The following is a 17,609-nucleotide window of genomic DNA, read 5'->3' as shown; positions in this document are numbered from 1 at the left end:
ACAGCACCACACCTAGAAAACCCTATGGGCAGTTCTACTCTGTCATATAGATTTGCTGTTAGACTGGAAAGCACACAACAGTGACTAATTTCACACTAAACTGGGAGTACAAATAATAGCAATAAAGACTATAGCTGTAAACCATAAAATAGTTACTGTTTCTTTACAGAAAATGTTTGACACTTATAAGCTACTGATAGTGGGGTTTTCTACTATATTATATTCAAAGCATGCCAAAATAATACAACTACATTTTGGCTACTTCCTCAAATTCCTGGATTCTCCAGTCAGTTATGAGTATTCCTTCACATACTTCCTGTAGGACCATAGACTGGATCCAATCTCTACTCATTCTCAAATCCTCTGTATGTTCTATAACATTGTACGTAATCTTGCCTTGCACAATTTACCTCACAGATATCTTGTCTCTTTTCTGCTCAGTGATTGAGCCATGCTCTTTAGAAACCCTTTACAGGGTCACTATGAGTCGGAACTCTGGTAGCACAGTGGTTATGAATCGGGCTGTGAACCGCAAGGTCAGCAGTTCGAAACTACCAGCTGCTCCGTGGTAGAAAGATGAGGCTTTCTGCTCCCGTAAAGATTTACAACCTCGGAAACCCTGTTCAGGGTCGCTATGGGTCGGAACCGACTTGACAGCACTTAACAACAATAACAAATGAGTTGGAACTGACTCCATGGCACTTAACAGCAACAGAAACAACTGTCTCAATGGAAATATGACACATGTAGTCTGGAACATTCTCTTAACTCGTAATCTTGACTGTTATTGTTAAGTGCTGTCAAGTCAGTTCTGACTCATAGTGACCCTTGATAGGTTTCCAAGGAGAAGATGACCTCATGATTCAAAGTCCACTGCTGATCCTATAGTGCTACAATAGGAGTTTGTGCTAGCTCCTATTTATCATCTGCAGCTTAGCTAAAATGCCATTTCTTAAAGAAAAGTTTCTCTGAGCCACCTAACTAAGTTATATCCCTATTCTATGGTCTTATATGGGAGTCCTGGTGTGGAGCTGTGGGTTAATGAGCCAGACTGTAAAGCTGTTTGAACCGCAAGGTTGGCCTTTCAAGCTGACCAGTTGCTCCTCAGAAACCCTATACAGAGTCGTTATGGGTCGGAATCGACTTGACGGCACTTAACAACAACAACAACAACAAATGGTCTTTTGGGACCCTAAACTCCTCCATTATAGAACGTATCAACAATTGCAACTAAGGAATTAATTGCATTATTTGTTCTCAATATCTCCATTTTCTTTTATATGGAAAGCTTCATAAAAGCAGAGACTGTCTATCTTGTTTACACTGAGTACTTAGAATAAGAACCCATGGTGGAACAGTAGTTTAGAGCGTTCAGTGGCTAACTGAAAGGTCACTGGTTCGAACTCACCAGCTGCTTCTGCCGGAGAAAGACGTGGCAGTCTGTTTCTGTAAAGATTACAGTTTTGGAAACTCTTGCCATCAAGTCAACTCCAACTCATGGAGACCCCATGTACAACAAAGCAAAATAACTCCTGTTCCACACCATCTTCACAGTCCTGGCTCTGCCCCAGACCTTTACCACAGCCACTTGGTTTTTTAAGTCCCTTCCAAACTAGGGAGCTCATCTTTCAACACTATATTGAACAATATTCTCTTGTGATTCATAGAATTTCTTTAGCTAATTTTTCAACGTACATCACCAAGCCTTTCTTCTTAGTCTTTTGTCTAGAAATCTCTTCTCAAACCTATTGCATGTGGGTCATGCCGCTGGTATTTGAAATAATAGTGACACAGCTCCAGCATTATAGCAACCTATAAGCTACCACAAAACAATAAACAGATAGATGGATTGGGGGCTTAGATTTGGTACAGAGTAACATATTATTGTGTTGTTATGAGGTACTTCTGAGGCTCTTTAGATTCATAGCAATCCCATGAGACAGAGTAGAACTGCCCCATAGAATTTGTAGCATAGTGGTTACGAGTTGAGCTGCTAACCTCAAGGTCAGCAGTTCAAAACTAGTGGCTATTCCACAGGAGAAAGATGAGGCTTTCTGCTCCTGAAAAGATTTACAGCCTCAGAAACCCTATGCAGGGTCCCTATGAGTCAGAACCGACTCCATGGCATACCACTACCAATCTTTACTGGGTGAATGTGGTGGCTGTGTTGGTGCCGGACTGTTTGCAGCAACACAAGGTGGTTGGGGTCCACCAGCTGCTCTGCAGGAGAAAGATGAGGGTTTCTGTTCCCACAAAAATTTACAGCCTCAGAAACCTTATACAGGATCATGATGAGTCAAAGCTGACTCAAAGGCATGAAACAACAACACAATAATCTTTATGGAAGCATGTAACCAGGTTTTTCAATCATAGGCCCACTGTATGGGTTCAAACAACTAACCTTTCAGATAATAGTCAAACCTTTAACCATTGGGCCACAAGGTCTCCTAACTTTATAGTAAAACACAAAATAAATATGCAATACTGAAGATCAAAGAGCACAGTTGTAGGTATGGATTGCATCTCAATGTCAAGAAAACAAAAATCCTCACCACTGGACCAATAAACAACATTCTTATCAATGGAGAAAAGATTGAAATTGTCAAGAACTTCATTCTTCTTGGATCAACTATCAACACTCATGGAAGCAGCAGTCAAGAAACCAAATGACATATTGCATTAGGTAAATCTGCTGCACAAGACCTTTTTAAAGTGTTGAAAAGCAAAGATGTCAGCTTGAGGACTAAGGTGCGCCTGACCCAAGCCATGGTATTTTCAATAACCTCATATGGGTGTGAAAGCTGGACAGTGAATAAGGAAGATCGTAGAAGAATTGATGCTTTTGAATTGTGGTGTTGGAGGAGAATACTAAAAGTGCCATGGACTGCCAAAAGAACCAATAGATCTGTGTTGGAAGAAGTGCAGCCAGAGTACTCCTTGGAGGCCAGGTGGCCAAACTTCATCTCTCATACTTTGGACATATTGTCAGGAGGGACCAGTTGCTGGAGAAGGATATCATGTTTGGTAAGGTGGAGGATCAGAGAAAAAGAGGAAGACCACCAGCGACATGGACTGGCAAAGTGGCAACATCAATGGGCTCAAGTGTGGTAACAATTGTGAGGTTGGCCCAGGATCGGGCAGTGTTTCGTTCTGCTGTGCATACGGTCACTATGAGTTGGTACCGACTCGATGGCACCTAACAACAACAAATTAATGAGAAATAAATTAATGGGGAAAATGGTATTAATTCTATTTTGAGTCATATGAAATCCTCTGTCTTTTACTGGAGTATGCTCTTCTTTGAAAAATACAGAAGAAACTCAATTCACGAAACTGGTGTATTCTATATGAGTTCTGACACAACTACCTAGAACAGCCAGCAGGGTCCTCACATTCCTAATATATCTCAGTTGCCAAATCCATTCACCTGATAGCATTAACTCATGTATGTCAACCTCTGCTCTCTCACGAAAATGTAGCATGTGACCTTTGCAGGTTATTTAACCTGCTTTCTCATCTGTAAAATGAGGACAGTGGTACTGTACTTACATTAGAAGCTCATTTTCCCACTATAAAGAGGTGGTGTACACTTCTGTCAAACCTGAGACATCATCCTGGAAAGGAGGAGGAACAGGGGAGCCCTGTGAGAAGGAAGAAGGTAAGAAACAGCCCTGATGGCACCGTTAACTTTGAATTCTCGGAATAGTTATCTAAAAAAATGCTTTTAATTCTAGCAAACGACATTACCTTTAATTAGAAACTCTTGGTTCTTTTCTCCTCTTCAATCAGTTTCACAGCAAAATGAATCTGTGAGGGGAACTGGTCATAACCAGTGGTGTTGACAAGTTTCGTTGAGTCTAAATCAAGCTCTGGTTCCTTTCTCCTCCCTATCCTGGCCATCCAGATTTGGGGCGTAAGAAAGGAATAGAGGAAGAAAATAATTTACTTGTATGCTGCTGAGCTTTTATTTTCCCTTGCCTACCACTGCCTCTTTCTGGTGTTGGTCATTGAGTGTGTGGATTCCTTGGAGGAACTCTGGGACCCATAGGATGTGTAGTGAGAACAATACACACTCCAGCTAACATCTTGCAGTCTTCCACTTCCCTCCTCCAGTCACCCTACTGCCATTTTCTGCTGAGGTAACTTTCAGGGAGCTTTTAACCCAGTTACCTTCTGAAACATCTTCTCGACCCATGGAAAATTCAGACATCCCTGTTATGCTGAATGGTGAGGGTCAAACTGATCCTCTGCTGCTCTTTCTCCTTGACCTGACATTTTGGGTTGCTCATCTGACCTTCCACCTTCAGAGGGCTTCAGACAGATAGCAGGCATGACACTCTGAGTTCACACATGCCCCCAGGGGATTACATATCAAGCACACAAGTACTTTCGTACTATACAGACAGTCCTGGGTTATGAAGTTCCATTCTGACTTACTGACAACTTGTACTTGCACAGTTAGGAACTAATTTTATTGTAACCCCCCGGACTACCTATACTCTACTTGAGAGAAAGCACCTGAATGGGCCTGGGAGTATCTATAACTCAGTTAGCATTCCATGGTGAGTGAAAAACCAGGCTCCCTTTCTTGCAAGCCACTCCAATGTCTTGAATGGTTCTCATAGAGCTAGTGTCATTTGGCTTAAGAGGTGGGGAGTTCTTGGGGAAGAGAGACATACAACCATTCAACCAATGACTCATTCATATGAAGTTTGAACTTTAGCAAATGGAACTTGATTTTCTTGTCTTATGTGGGCTGATTGAGGTGGGGGAATATTGTAAGACTATCTGAACCACCTTTTAATAGCATCTGTAGGGATGTAAACAGATATTCTGCTTAGACAGAGGTGGTTCATATAAGCAGCTGATTTAAGCTTTAAAGCTGTAACTGAGAATCCTAGACAAGAAAATTCCCATTTAGAATCCTGTTTTATATGTGTGTTAAGTATTCCACCAAATTTAGATCGTATTTTATAACTTGCTGTTTTTTACTTTAAAATGTATTGTGAAAATTCCCATATTGCTAACAATACTTCAAAATATTATTTTTAATAACTGTGAGGGAGAGAATTAACCCTAGAAAAACAAACACAGCATCATTAATATTTGGGGCTAGGTCTAAAAAGATAAGTCACAGCATACCAGAGAGTGAAGAGAAACCTCAGATTCAAGGATATGCAAGCAAGAAAGACGAATTAAGTATTCTTGGACCATGTGAAATTCAATGGTGAGTTGTTATTATTAGTTTTAAGATAAGGAAACTAAGGTTTAGAGATGAAGGGATTTGCCTAAGAGCAATATGTCTTTCAGTGGCAAAGCTAAAATTCAAAAATTGAGATTTCTAGAACCCAATTGGAAAAAAAAAAAAAAGCAAGAATAAAATGAAATTAAAGAAACCACCATAGTCTCAGGGCACATGTAAGTCAACTGGGAAAACACAATTCATAAACATAATGTTCTACATCCTAGTCAGGTAAGTAGTGTCTGGCCTGGGGTCTTCGAAGCTTATGAGTGGCCATCTAAGTGCCAATTATTGTCTTTCCCCATCTGGAACAAAGGAGAATGAGGAAAATTGAAGGTTCAAGGAAGCAATTAACCCAAAGGACTAATGGCCCACATGAACCACAGCTTCCTCTAACCTGAGATCAGAAGTATAAGATGGTGCCTGGTTACCAGTACTGACCACCCTGACCAGGACCAAAACAAAAGGTCATGGTTAGAGTGGGTGGAAAATGTAGAACAAAATTCAAACTAAAACATAAAAAGACAAACTTACTGGTCTGAAAGAGACTGGAGGAACCCCCCAAAATACTGCCCTAAAGCAGTCTTCTAACTTGAAACTGAAGACACTCCAGAGGCTACTATTTACCCAATTAATAGGCCTACAAAACAAGCAGTTATACCATGAAGAATATGCCCCTCAAAAACAATCAACTATAAGAGACCAAAAGGACAGCATTTGCCCAAAACCAGAGATGAAAAGGCAGGAAGGGGCAGGGAAACCAGACAAATAGAAAAGGGAAACCAAGGAGGAAAAGTGGAAAGAGCTGAAGCAATGGCAGGGATCGCAACCTATGTCACAGAGCAATTTGTGTATGAATTGTTTATTGGAAAACTAATTTGCTATGTAAACTTTCACCTAAAGCATAATACAATTTTCAATAACAAAAAATCAAAGAATCCAAGGTCATTAGGAGAAAGAAAGAAGGGTGCCCTAGAAGTTAAAGAGTAGAAAGTGAAGAAAATTTTCTGTTCCATTCCCCTTTTGTTTTCAGTAGCCTGGAAGTTGACTACACATTTCCTCCACTGATGAGTGGAGTGAAATACATGCGTGCTTCTCTCTTTTTGTACAAATGTGAAGTCATTTCCAAAATTAGCCCTATATAACTGTTAAAATCTCCAAGTTCCTCAACTCTTCCAATAGGAAACAAGCAGTAGACATTCAGATGTTTCTGCTCACCGTGTTTGTCTGTGTAGTGTTTACATTTATATCCTTCTTGTCCAATTGTGTCTTTAAGAAATGCTTTGTTAGGGTCATTGATAATTCAAACAAAAACAAAAAGAAGGGAAACCGACAGGAGCATGGGTACAGGGTGGCATGGCTCCTTAGTCAAGAATCCATTCCAGAAAAAAAAGCATTTCTGAGAGACACTTCCAACAAATGCCCAGAGTTAAGAAATTCATCATGTGTATGGTTCAACTGGGATCGTAGCTTTACTGTATGAAAAAAAAAAAAGAACTAGTACAAGGAACAACCTTGATAGACCTACCCTTTGAAAATTAAGAAGGCAAAGAATCACCCTGAGAATTATGAAATTCACAAAAGTTTATGCGTTGCAAAAGAACTTCTTCCTTCGGGAGAGAATGGAATAGAAGACTGAAGAGGTGAACAGTAGATCTGTTTTGGAAGAGGTGCAGCCTGAGTGCTCCTTGGAGGCCAAGATGGCTAAACTTCATCTCTCATACTTTGGACATATTGTCAGGAGAGAACAGTCGCTAGAGAAGGATGTCATGTTGGGTAAGATGGAGGGTCAGAGAAAGAGAGGAAGACCCTCAACAAGATGGATCAGCCAGGTGGCATCATTGATGGCGTCAAGTGTGGCAGTGGTAGTGAGATTGGCCCAGGATCAGACATTGTTTCGCTTTGCTGTGCATGGGGTCGCTATGAGTCGATTCCGAATCGATGGCACCTGACAACAACAACAACCATTTGTATCATTGTTGTTGTTGTTAGGTGCCGTCGAGTCACTTCTGACTATAGTGGTTCAATGCACAACCTAACAAACATTGTCCCATGCCATCCTCACAATTGTTATGTTTGGGTCCATTGTTACTATCACCATGCCGATCCATTTCATCCAGGGTCAATATCATTAGTGTTAACCTGTGCAAGATTGCCTCATTTAGTCCTTACATCAATCCTAGGAAAGAGGCATGATTTTCTTCCCCTGTGCTATGGGATGAAGCACTGGTCTGCAAGGTCGGTTTAAACCACAAGGTTGGTGCTTCAAACTTACCAGCCACTCCTTGGAAACCTTGTATGGGGTCACTATGAGTCGGAAATGACTTGATGACACTTAAAAATAACAACAATGTATAGATGAGGAAACTAAAGCCCAAGAGAGATTAACAGTCTAAAAGATTTCATACCTAATAAATGTTTGGGTTGTGACTCCAACTCAGCTCTGGGTCTAAAGAGACTGCATTTAACAAACTATTATATTTTAAGGATAATGCTATATAATTCTGTTCTTAAAAATAAATAAATAAATAAGGGATCCATTTAGTTCTGGTTCTTCAATGAAGAGATGGAATTTTCTAACAACACAAGTGTATGTCTGCTTTTCTCTCTATTAAACCAGTTTCCAATGAGTAGATTCCAACTCACGGTAACCCCACATGTCACAGAGTAGAACTACGTGCCATAGGATTTTTCATGGCTCTGACCTCTCAGAAAGGGATTTCTAGGCCTTTCTTTCAATTTTCGTAACTGTCTAACGAGACTCATTCTCCATCCTCCTTATGGTAGCTGTTTTGTCTAGGAGTTTGGTTGTATTCATGACCACTTTTGTTGTCTTCCTTTTTGACTGCCATTGTTGTATTCTTTCTTTGAATCATAAAAAAGGAGATGAAAGACAATGGGCATAAACCCAGCAGGTCACAGTGATTAGCAATGGAAAAAGAAGCAGCTACAAGTTTGGACCCTGGAAACCTTTCTCATGACAGGTAACTTGTAACCAAAGAGAACATTTAGCAGACTTGCCACTGATACTACGTTTGATTAATTGGTCTTTCTTCCTCCTTTTTTGTTATGATCTTAGCCAAAACTCCTTGCTGCTTGTATCACTATTAAAGGGAGTAAAGGAAGGGAAAATGAAGATAAATACAATTAATTTTATTTGGATCTGCTATGTCTCATTAGAAGTTTTATGATTTTGGTATTGAGTAATACTTAAGTACAGAAAAGGCATTTTCTTTTTCCATTTTTATTAACTGATTGGTTTGTCCCCTTTGGCCTAGCTAGAGAAACATCTATATCTGACATACATGTACTGTATGTAATAAAGAGCATAAACAAAAGTCAAACATCTGCTTGCCAGACCTGCCCCTAAGTCTTCTTCTTAAGCACCAGGGGAAGCATCTCAAGTTAGTCTCCAGTATGCCTTTGCAGGAATGCTGGACTCTGTGGTGTTTGTGCCTCTCACCTTTCCTGGGAGTTTATAGGGAGCTTTGAAGTTTCCCTGAACAAACAGGGTCTCTGTGTTTCACTTATTGCTGAGCCAACCCTGGGGCCTTATTTCCATCAGCTCCTTATTAAGTGTTTAGTAATTTCAGTTTCCACCTTTTGGTTTCACTTGCTTTGCAAACATCTGGAGAAAATTAACTTCCAGGTCTCTGTAACATACCCATTTTGTGGTTCTAGGGAGAGTTGTGTGCTAGGGGATGCTGTTGCCCTTAACAAGCTTTCTTTATGGGGTTTCACAGTAAAGGGGGACTCTTGTTAATAGTAACAGACAAAAAGAAAGCAAGATTGCTCAACCTCTATCTTGTGCCTTCTTGGCTAGGAGTGATATCTTCATGCTAACAAAAGAAGAAGAAATACCATGAAAATAGGAATGAAGTACAAGATTTAAAAAAAAAAACATACTAAGAAAATGCCCAGGCAGTTATAATGAATATAATGTTTATATATTGTGCTATTTAATATGATAACTAGTCGGCATATGTAACTAACGGTGTTGTTGTTTAGTGCCACCGAGTCGATTCCAACCCATAGTGACACTGTATAGGGTTTCCAAGGAGCAGCTAGTGAGCTTGAACCACCAACCTTGCAGTTCAAACAATTTTGCAGTCTGACGCATTAGCCCACAGCGCCACACCAGGACTCTGTAACTAATGAGACCTTGAAAAATGGCTGGTCCAAATTAAGATTCATTGTGAGTATAAAATACACACTAGATTTTAAAGACTTAGTATGGAAAAAGAAAAAAGTCAAATAATCTTATTAATGAATTTTATATTGATTATATGCTGAAATGATCATTTGTAACTATTAGGTTAATTAAATATTGTATTAAAATGTCATTTTACCTTTTGCCTATTTCTTTTTACTTTTTTAATGTGACATTTATGAAAAGGTAAAATTATGAGTGTGTGGTTTACATTCGTGGCTGTGCCATGTTTCTGTTGGACAGTACTGGATTAGAGGATCAGACACATTGTTAAACAGGAAATAGCTAGGACTTACAAGAGTACCAGGTCTGAGGATCTGTGGAGCATTCAAGTGAACTTAAGATATTTCAAGACAGGTATCAAGAAAATTTATTCAAAATATCAAAAAACAGGGAAGAACTGTGATCAGGAACTACAGTACTGTAAATATTTCTTCAGGACAAAATTCTAGTCAATTATTGAGTACAACATTTAAGAGAAAAATTGGAAACAAGTAGATATTTCCTAGAAAGTGGTGTGGGTTCACTAAAAGCAAGACATACTGCAATAAATTCTAGGAAATTAGGCCTAGTTTCAACAAAACCGCTCATGCCTTCCTATAGCCAAATTTCAGAAATTTGTATTAGATGATAGTAATTAGATGAAATGATAAATGAAAGCCTTGAAAATCTATGTATAGGAAGATCTAGGAGGAAAATCAGAAGACTGAAAATTAATCGCATTGATATGATGAGTAACAAAATCAATACTCAAAAATAATGCATCCATAATGAGAATATGACATTTAGCCATTATAAATGTGAAGTTCACAATGGAGTCTTGGTGTAGCACTGTAGGGTAATGCACTGGACTTCAAGGTCAGTGGTTCAAATTCACCAGCCACTTCTCAGAAACCCTATACAGGCCTGCTATGAATCGGAATTTACTTGACAGCACTTAACAACAACAACAACAACAACAAGTTCATAATAATGAACTGTACAGGTACAACTTGAAGATAGTTCCATTTGAAAATAGTAATCATAAAAATAATTACTTTAAATATATATATATAAACAAAAACTGTTTTTTAACTTAGGGGAAAAGTATCTTAGGAATAATTATTCTCATTAAATCATATGGAAACAGCCAAATCTGGAATATTACTGTTTTAGGCTGAGTTCTCTTTAGATAATTAAAACCAGTGAAGCCCATATATGTATATACACAGAGAGGCTATGTATATACACAGATCAAGGAAGTGGAGGTCAGCACGTTCCAAGTTCTTGGGTCAGATGACAGGCTAAAGGTTTCTCTTGACTCACATAACTACGAAGGCTGATGTAGATCTGCAGGTCAGATGACAGACTTCTGGATGCAGAGGCGAATGAATCCAAGGTCAACAGGTAAGATGGCAGGTTGCTAACAACTCTAAGTATCAGCAGGCAGTTCAACAGGCTACTGGCTTACATCTAACGAACTGGAGGTCAGATGAGGAATCAGTGGCAGTATCCAGGCCCAGCAAAAAGCAAGCCAGCTTTTTCATACCATCCATAAATACTGGGAGCAGGCCACACCCCTGAGGAAAGATGCTCTCAAATGATAGGCTGCTCATAAACAGATCTCATCATGGAAGTGATTACATTATCTCATACCTTGTCATGGGGAATTACTAGATCTTAACCATCAAACCAGGGTGCTAAGGGTTAAGGTGCTGGACTTCAAGGTCGGCTGTTCAAACTCACCAGCTGCTCCTTGGAAATCCTATACAGGGTCGCTATGAGTCAGAACTGACTCGACGGCACTGAACAACAACTGTCAAATCAATGAGAATCCTGGCCCAACTAAGTTGACACAAATCCTTAACGATGACAATTCTGCTCAGTTCTGAGATAAGGATAATAGCAGTAGTTATTGTTGTTAAGTTCCCTTGACTCAGTTCTGACTGATAGCAACCTTGTTTAGGGTTTTCTGGAGTTTTAATAGTTGGAAAAATGACAAAGGGGAACTCTTAGAGTGACATGATAGGTATTCTCAATGCTGTCATTTAGAAGGGTCAGGAAAGGCATAAATGCATCCTTTTTAATAGCTGTGGAACTCTCCATGAGAAAAATTGTTTTAGAAGGTAATGAATGAGCTCCCTAAGCTAAGAGTGTTCACGTAGATGCCAGATGGGCATTCATCAGGAATGATAAAGAAGACACTTCCACATTCAAAGTGAAGTTCAATTAAGTGAGATTTTAAAATTTCCAATTCTAAGAATCTTGTTTTAGTATAAGGAGTTTTAACATACTCTGGAAGATTCTGCTTTGGTGACATCAAGTTGAATATTATCTGGAAGTTTGTGTGACTCTCTGAGGGAGAGAGAGAGGGAATCCCTAATTTGTAGTGTTTGTCCACTTCTTCGATGTAACTACTCCTACTCTGGCCAATTTAAAGCTACCCACAGTTTAGCAACTAGCTTTCAAAATTAACACTGGTCTCTCACAGCAAGAATGAGTCAGCCACAGCACATCTCTGTTAGTATATCACTTAGCAGACAGGATGTGGTGTTCACAAGACAGCATCAACCACTCAATCAAATGCTTTAATTTGTTTTAAGCTTGCTAGTGGTTTACACTCTGACAGGCATTAAGATGTGGTTTGGTTTTTGTCCTTGAAGAATTTAAGCCAAAAAGAGGGCTAAGGGGTAAAGACTAACATATAGCAGCCTATATAAAACTTTGAAAACATTTTAGGATATAGGATAATACTGACTGTATGTGTCTATGCTAGTGGAGTTCAAAAAACAGTGAAAGGAGAGAGTTAATATCTATTAAAGTATTGAAAATGTTTGCATACTGTGTGAGCTACCAATATATCAAAGAAGACTAAGAAAAAGCCATCGGGTATTCATTGAGCCCATTGGGTAGGTGAGAAACCACAGTTCAAAAGTATCAATACACATACATGAGGACATACAATATAGGTAGTACAACTCTATTTGAATCTACAGGTCATGTTTATTCCACCATTCCATCCTTTGTATTGTAAGGGGAGGAGCTAAAACTGGAGCTTAGTTGGAAAGAGAAAGAGATTTAAATGCCTAGTTAAAACTCTTGTGGGTTGACATCAAGTTAGCTCCAACAAATGAAGACCTTATATATATAGTAGAATAAAATGTTGTCTTGTCCTGTGTCATCTTCAGCATTGTTGTTATGTTTGGGCTCATCATCTAGAACTATATCTGGTAATGTTCTGTTGTAACCTATAAAGTTATAATTAACTAACTTTTGAAAGTAGATTATCAGACATTTCTTCCTAGTCTGTCTTAATCAGGAAGCCTCACTGAAACCTGTTCACCATAGGTGACCCTGCTCGTGTTTGAAATCCTAGTGACATAACTTTCAGCATCATAGTAACTTGCAAGTCACCACAAGTACAACAAACTGACAGGTGGGTTTGTTGTTACTGTTATGTGCCATCCAGTTGGTTCCAACTCACAGTGACCCTACACACAACAGAATGAAACACTGCCGAGTCCTACACCATCCACACAATTGTTACTCTTGAGTCCATTGCTGCTGATACTGTGCCAATCTATTTCATTAGGAACCTTCCTCTTTTTCACTGACTCTCCACTTTACCAAACATGATGTCTTTCCCAGAGAGACTGAAAACATGTCAGAAGTATGAGAGATGGAGGCTTGTCATATGGTTTCTAGGAAACATTCTGGCTGTACTTCTTTCAAGACACTTCTTCTGACGACAGTCCATGGTACTTTCAATATTCTCATCCAACACCATAACTCAAATACCTCAATTCTTTTACAGTCCTCCTTATTCACCATCCAATTTTCACATGCATATGAGGTTATTGAAAATATCATGGCCTGGGTCAGGTTCACCTTAGTCCTTAAACTGACATCTTTGCTCTTAAACACTTTAATAAGCTCTTGTGCAGCAGATTTGCCTTATGCAATATATCCTTTGATTTCTTGACTGCTGCTTCTATGAGTGTTGATTGTGGATCCAAGCAAAATGGAGTCTTTGGAAACTTCAGTGTTTTCTCCATTTATATGGATGTTATTTCTTTCCTTTTCTTTTTTTTTTTTTTAGTGTTTTATTGTGAATTATATGATAGTTTACATGGGAGAACATTAGTTTTATATTCATTCTATCGTACATCGTATCATTGCCATGGTTACAATCCCCTCCATGCATCATCAACCAACCAAAGGGTATACCCTGCAAGCCTGCCCCCTACATTACCCCCTCCCCTCAGTCTTCAGCACACAGTCACTCTCCCTTTCTGGGTCTAAAGTCCCCAGCTGCTCCATCGCTCCACGACATTGTCGCTGCCTCCATCTCAGGCATCACTGCTTCTCTGGGTAGGGTACCGCTCTTGGCTCTTCTCCGTTGATGGTCCCAGGGACCTCTGCTCCTAGACTGAAAAGTTAATCACTTCCTTCCTTGCTATAAAATGTCTACATTTACATTTCCAACCTTCACAATCAGTCCTGATAACAATTATTCACTGTTGTATCACAAGAGAACCATCTGCATTTCATTTCATCAACTCTGCCTAGGCAGATTGGATGCTACTCACTGGAGATTCTGCCTTCCTCCAAGCCCCCTGTCTCTAGGTTCCCTCTTGAAAGCTTGTTAGCCAGTCACTTCTTACCTTTGTAGCCCTAACCCCTCATTTTGGGTAGCCAATGTCCAAGTTGCCCATCCCTGTCTACTCTGTGTGTGGAGGGAGTGGGAATGATTCTTGCTGTAAGAATTTGTTCCCTCTTTTGACCTACTGCTTCCATAGGTGTAGGTCAAGTCCATCAAATTGCATCAGATTACACTTTTTTTCCTCTTCTTTCTTCTTCTGGTTGAGCTCTGATCATCCGGTCATTGAAGCCAGGTCAAGTGGGTATTACCTGCAAGTGTGAGTGTTCTTGTGCATATGCCCTCTCTTTTTGTCAGCTGAACGCTTCACTCTCCATACTGTCAGGCTTAGCTCGCCAGTTTATTGTTGTTTTTCCCTCACGTTCCCTAACTGGTGAAGAACGTGGTCACCAATCAGAGCATGTATTCCCATTGAGTCTTAGTCTAGGAAGGGGGTTTGCACTGAGGGGACCCAATCACTTGCTTTGATGTTTCCTGGTAAGCAACTTGTTTGTTCTTGTAGTAACAGTCTGTCTGCCTCTATTGTTTTGTATTTTTCCTGTCTTTCTTTCAAGAAGTTTCCTCTATTCTTCTAGCTGTTCCAGGCTGGTCTGTTCATTCTTTCAAGTGGAAATTTCCCATCTCTGGAGATCTGGATATTGTTCAGGCTTCTACCTATAGTCTTATGTATTGCAGAGGCTCCGCAGGAAGCCTCCTTCACTGGGCACTTTATATAGCCCCATATAACTGTTCCAATCAGTTATAGGCAGTAGACGGACTTACAAGCTTTCTATGGTGATGTTTCTGCCTATTCCTTTATCTCCCCCTCCAGTGTCTATTTTATATTATAATGCAAGGAAAACCAAAATTCAAAAGACAGCCAAGCATCTTAACATTATTCCTCCCTTTCCCCCATTCCAACCATGTCTCAATCTCTGTATCCCAGAGACTTGTAGTTCAAAGGCTGTGCATACATCACTCTTTACCTCTGTTCCACTTAGCCCATTCAAACATGCCTAATTGTTCTCCCATCTGCTTTGTTCTTCCATTCCCCTCTCCCTTCTTGTATATTGCCCCCCTCCCCAGCATGGATGTTATTTCTTGATCCAGTAGTGAGGATGGTGGTGGACTTCAAACCTAGATATCTACAGCACCACACCAGACATTGCAGTGTTAAGCAGTGAGTGTATACTTTTTTAAGGGCTGCTCAGCCCACACAGTGAAAGGAGTCTGTGCCTCTGTCAAGAAGACATTCTGATGTGTCTGCTCAATTTGGTCTGAAAGCTGCCTTCGGTCTGTTTCTTTACTTCGGTGAGATTCCATCTTTCAGTCGTGATTTTGTATTCTGGTGAGTTGTGTCCTGTAACATTGACAAGTAAGCTTTGTTGAGCTTGCTACCAAGGCTCAAGGAAGGGTGTCATGCTGGATGCTAGGGTTCAAGTATTAACGTAGCTCAAGGCAAGTTCAATGAAGGAAAGTGTAGTTAAGGTCATCAGACTGTTGCGGAGATGATCTGATTGTTGTGAAAGGTCTAGTGTCCTTCACAGCAACCTGGGAGCATTGATTGAACTGTATGAATGGGAACTGGAAGAAACTGTGGTCTGTGGCTTGTCATGACATCAGAAGAATTGAAGAGAAGAGAATAGTGATCGACAACATACAAAGCTCCATATGGACCATGCCAAGGCATCCAACTGTGCTAATTTGCCTTTTCCGGGAACTCTGCTCCCCCGTGTCCTCCCACCCACTGCCACTCAAGAAGGGTGTGCCTACAAGTGCTCCCTACATGTGCACTGCAGGAACAAACCATGAAATCCACCTATGCATTTTCTATGGAATCTGGCTCTGATTTTAGGAGACAGCACAAGCTAAGATCTGGTTTTCATTAAATTCCATAAGTTAAAGAGTAATTCATACTCTAAAATGTTAGAGACTCACTATTTACATAGAGAGACTGATTGAAAATGGTTTTGTTCTTTTCAGCTTTTCTGTTTTGCAAATTTTCTTTAATGAGCATGTAGTACTTTTATATATTTTTTTAAATAAACATTTTTTAAAAGAATCATTCATGCCAGAGGCAGAAGTATAGACACAGAAGTTCCTGTTACAAAAAGCTATCAGAACCATACTTTTGTGGTTCTGATGATCAGAAAATCATGTTTGGGGGATGCTTTTACTCCACTTTCTGTTCAATTTCATGAAATTAGCTCTGAGATGGCCAGGTGAAGAACAGAAAAGACTTAGTTCCAGGAATGAGTTCCCTGATTGATAGATTTCCCTAGAATTTACTGGAGTTTGAGTTCTAGATTAAATGCTCTGAAAGTTATGCATGGAGTGATAAGGTAGGTAGAGTATGCCCAGTTCATATATTGAGCATTAACCATGTTCAGGGCACAGAAGATACAAACATCACTTATGTCTTCACTTGAGTTAGGAAAGTAGTACGAAAGCAATACTGTAGTTCCATGGGATGAGTTATATATGAGAGGATGCAAGTAGATAGTAAGGACAGGCTTATTGCAGTGAGGACATTTAAACAGGGGGTGAGGGTGCCAGGGGAAAAGTACAGTGGGGGATTATCTGTGTAAAGGCATGGAAGCATGAAAGAACTGACCTGGGAGGATTGTCAGGATCCAGGACTTAACCTATACAAGGTCCTCAAAGACAGCACAATTCTTGTTCTAAATCTGAATTTAGGACAACTGGGCCATTACCAGCCCCAACTCATTAAACACCTATTAGACCTGTCATGTACCCAGAAGACATATGGTACATGATACAAGCAAAGAACATGATCTAACCATTCAAAATTGCTTGATGTTCTCCAAGTGATCTTACTGTGATGTTTTGGTGAAATTTAAGCTCTACAGCTGCTCATTCAAGAATGAGGAATTTCATGTTAGGGTCAGCATAAGAAGTAACTATGCTAAGTATGATCTTTGGAGATCCTGGGACGGCTTGTCACAAAAAAATCCCACTCTGGGTGCTGCCCTGCCACCTACACAAGTACAAGCAAGTGAAATGAGGTTACATGAATACCAAAGTCTTGAGGAGTTTGTGGAAAAGGAAGGGGAGTGATCCTACCAATTGTGCCTGCTCTTGTCTTAGACAGCCCTCCTCTGCACAGTGTCAATTCCAAAAACACACCAGTCCAAGAAACAAAAATAATTTTGTAAGGCAATTTTAATCTTTACTGAACTCTCTTGAAACATATCAAAGGGAAACCCAATAACACAACAAAGCATCTTAAAACTGCCTTTTCCCATCTCATAATAAGTCATATATATTACACATTTATGGCTCCCTGGCCCTAATTTCTTTCCTTCCTCTAGACTTTCTTCCTAAACTCTCTTAAGCCCAACTGTATGAGCTCTTAGCTCTTCAATCGCCAGCATCCCCTTCGCCTTTCTTGATTTATTCCTCTAATGGCTGGTAGCTCTCTCATCCATTTCTAAAGTAAATCAGTTTCATCTTCCTGGCCTCACCTACCTCTCTAATCAACACTACACTATCTTTATATTTGTGGTGGCCATTTAATA

Source organism: Chrysochloris asiatica, unplaced genomic scaffold, assembly GCF_000296735.1.
Source record: "Chrysochloris asiatica unplaced genomic scaffold, ChrAsi1.0 scaffold00048, whole genome shotgun sequence".
In the NCBI taxonomy this organism is placed as follows: domain Eukaryota; kingdom Metazoa; phylum Chordata; class Mammalia; order Afrosoricida; family Chrysochloridae; genus Chrysochloris; species Chrysochloris asiatica.
Note: the sequence above shows the minus strand (reverse complement) of the source record.